Here is a 3908-nt window from a genome sequence, read left to right as displayed (position 1 = left end):
GGAACTGCCAGGTGGTTTCCATAGCAACTGCATCATTTTTACATTTCCACCAGAAATGCTTGAGGGTTCCAATTTCTTCACACCGACACTTGTTATTCTCCTCCAACCCCTCCCCCCCCTTTTTTTTTGCTAACCTAGTGGATTTGATTTACATCTATTTTTAAGCATTTGCTGTGTGCAGGCTCTGTCCTTAGCATTGGTGGTGGTGATGGGCGGGGGGGGGGGGGGGGGGGGGGTGGTGGGTTGTGGGGCGGGGGATGGCCTAGAGGAATTTGCCGTCTAGGGTGAAGGCTCTTAACTTGGGACACTGGGAGTATACATAGGTTCATAAGGCCAGGAAGGCATCCAGGAGGACTTCCTGGAGGGGGTGATGGGTAGGAGTTGATTAGGCCAAGGGTCTCAAACTATGGCCTGTGGATGGCACGAGCCCCTGCCTCATGCTCTGCTGTTACCGTGGCTGGTTATGAAAGGGTTGCTGATGTGACCCGGGGGTAGAATTGGGAGGCGGGGGTCCCGTGGTTCCTGTTATAAATACAGTTCAGTGCCTCTTTCCCAGATCAAGACGAGGTGCCTCGAGAAGGTAAAATCCTTCGTCCTCTGGGCTGTGGGTTCAACACCCTGATGACAGAAGCTCCCGAGACAAGAATGGAGGGACCGCATTCACGTTGACAGTCCTCCGTCTCCACGCACAGAACAGGTTCCCTTTGGAGGATTAGGGAAATGATTGGCCATCGGCTTTTGTCCCCATCAGGTCCGAAGCGGGCCACTGGAAAGCGTGCTCGAGGGGCCGGCCCGGCGACTGCGGGACCTTCACCAGGCCGATTGGTTTGTGGCGACAAAGGGCCTCGTAGCAGGCAACCGAGGGCCACGTCCTGGTGACTCACCGTGTCCCACCACCCAGAGGCTGTGTGCTAAGGGTGGTGGCCCCGGGGGAGGCTGCGTGCGTGCGTGTGTGCAGGCAGCTCGCGGACACACCTTGTCCTGGGGCGCGCTGAGTCACCAGGGAAGCCAGCAGGCAGTGGGGACCCTGCCCCCTTTGGTCCAGTTTGGGGGCCTCAGGCAAGACCATTGCCACACCCGCCAAGCAGAGCCTAGGGGGTATTGGGAGGGATCACGAGACGAAGGCGGTAGAGTGGCTGGCGCAGAGGGAGTGCTCACCCCTGTGGCCACCGTAGTAGATGACAGCGCCTCCTGGGCGGCAGGTGGCCCCTGTGAGCGCAGGTTCTGTCAGACCTTCTCTCGGCACCAGCGTCCGTCTCCTTGGCCTGCAGGGCTGGTCCCTGCTCTGGTGAATCCCTCTGCCCACCCCACGCCCCCCGCCCCCCCCCCCCCCCCCCCGTCAGAACCAGGTGCTTTTCCTTCGCTGGGCACAGGGCTGGCGGGTCTCCGTGTGTCTGCGCCCATAGTGTGTGGAAGGTTGTTCCAAACCCCCCTGCTCTACCCTGCACCTGCTGCCTCCACCTGTGGGCTGCCTGGCACCTGAGCTGACAGGAGGGATGGGTCTTCAGCATCACTGCCCTTTGTGCATGCACTAGGCGCTCAATAAAGACATGCCTTTCCAATGAAGGCAAAACTTGCATGCAGCCGAGTGAGCACATCTGAAGTGTGTGCTCAGTGGATTTTGCAGATGTGACCATCACCCAGATCAAAATGTGGGGGCATCCGGCACCCCAGAAGGCTCCCTCTGCTGGCGAGGGAAGCCACACCTCAGACCTCTGTCACCGGAGATGAGCTTTGCTGGCTGTTGATTTCACTGATGGGAGGTCACAGTTATGGCCTCTCTCACCTCTGGCTCCTTCGCTCAGCACTGTGCCCCCTGGGTTCCTCCACAATAAGCAGATGTGCGTTCCTTTTCACGGGTGTATAGTATTCCACTAAAGAAATCCACTGTGGCTCATTCACTGGAGACCTTTGAGCTGTTCCCTTTTTTCCTTTTTTTGGCCATTATGAATAACATGGCTACATTTCTTTTGTATGAACATATAGGTGTATTTCTTTAGGGTGGAATTGCCGGGTCTTTGCTTTAGCAGATACTGACAAAGTGGTTGTACTGATTTATTGCTTGTGAAAGCAAAACAACCACCTGAGGATAGGGCACAGAGCATGGCCCACAGAGTCTGGGGGGGGAAAAACCCCAAACCTTGAACCCAAACCCTGAGCCCTACTCGACAGCATCCCCCAGCTGCCTTTGGAGACCCGACCGACCCGGAGGCCACGGCAAGTAAATAAGACTCAGGTCTGAGTTTTGTGAAATGAGACATCCCTGCCGCGCCCAAGCTGGAGGGCAGTTGTCATCCCCGCTTTACAAATTTCTCAGGTCCTGATTCCAACCGCCACCCCCCCCAGGCGGTTGGGGGATGGGTGTTCTTTAAAGGAAATATTTAAAATATTGAATATGCGCAGGGGTCCTCAAACTACGGCCCGAGGGCCACATGCAAATACAAATATTGTATTTGTTCCCGTTTTGTTTTTTTTACTTCAAAATAAGATATGTGCAGTGTGCATAGGAATTTATTCATAGTTTTTTTTTAAACTATAGTCCGGCCCTCCAACGGTCTGAGGGACAGTGAACTGGCCCCCTGTTTAAAAAGTTTGAGGACCCGTGGGATATGGCATCGTTCCTGTGCCGTGTGCTACGTCCCTGGGGCAAGTTGCCTCCCTCTCTGCACTTGGGGTTTTGTTTCCCATAAAATCGAGGTGCAAGTGGAACCCCCCAGGTGCTAGGAGGAGTAAGAGAGGAGCGATGACAAAGTCCTGGTGGCTGTGGGAGACCCGCAGGTGTGCCGGGGCCGCCCCGCTCGTGGCTGCGGGAGCCGTGGCCCCAGAGAGTTCCTAGGTTTACGAGAACTCGGCCTGGCCAACGTATTTCAAATATGCAGTTGGCTTCCCGGTCGCAGCCCACATTCCGCTTATCACTCCTGGAGGAGGAGGGATCCCGCCAGCGCTCTCCTTCCCCTCTCTGGGCTGCTGCCAGCGACGCGGAGCCGCAGAAGCTGGACGGCCAGCTCTGGGTCCAGGCCCCAGCTGCAAAAGCCCGCTGTTACGTAAGCCCGCGCTGAAGTTTGGAAAACTTCCCTCTTTTTCACCATCCAGACGATTTTCCAGTGTCACCCAAACAGCCAGCTGCGGGGGCCGCGGTTGTTTACACGTCTCGGTCGGTCGGAACAGCGTGTTTGAAGGCCAGGGCAAGGTCTGTGTGAGCACTTTCGATTGTGGAAAAACAAATGTGATTTGAGAAAGGGAAAAAAAAAAAAAGAAGAGGAAAAACGAAACGGAAAACAACGGTTCGCGGAGCTGGAAATCTGAGGCCGGGCCCCGACTGCACGATTTCTGACGACCCGAGGGGGGCTGCTCCAGTCTATTCTAGAAGACTCCCGGCGCCCTGGGGGGCTGGCCGCCGGTGCCCCTCAGCCTCACCCCACGCCACGCGGGCCACTCGGATGTGCGTGGAGGACACAGCTTCTTTGCACGGGCTGCGGGCATGTGCCCCCGGGTGGCCACGTGCTCATTGCAGTCCAAACAATCAGGTTTTTCTTAAGACGTCAAAACTTTTCCACCGAAAGGGCAGGTTTTAAAAATATGTGTAGTATGAGGGAGTTTCCCTTTCCCTTTTATTTTTCCAGGAGCAGATGGGAAGTTCAGCCGTGTGTGTGTGTGTGTGTGTGTGTGTGTGTGTGTGTGTTGGTGGGGACACAGGGCCGAGGGACAGGAATAAAAAACTCGCATTGCACCCTGGCCGGTGTGCTCAGTGGTTAGAGCGTCAGCCCGCGCACCAAAGGTTCTCAGGTTCGATTCCTGGTCAAGGGCGTGCACTGGGTTGCAGGTTTGATCCTGGCCTTGGTCCGGGCTCATGCAGGAGGCTAATCGATGTGTCTCTCTCAAATCCCTGTCCCTCTCCCTCTCTCTCT

This window comes from Myotis yumanensis, unplaced genomic scaffold (assembly GCF_028538775.1).
Source record: "Myotis yumanensis isolate MYYU_CA2020_CCGP unplaced genomic scaffold, mMyoYum1.0.hap1 SCAF_5, whole genome shotgun sequence".
NCBI classification, from domain to species: domain Eukaryota; kingdom Metazoa; phylum Chordata; class Mammalia; order Chiroptera; family Vespertilionidae; genus Myotis; species Myotis yumanensis.
Note: the sequence above shows the minus strand (reverse complement) of the source record.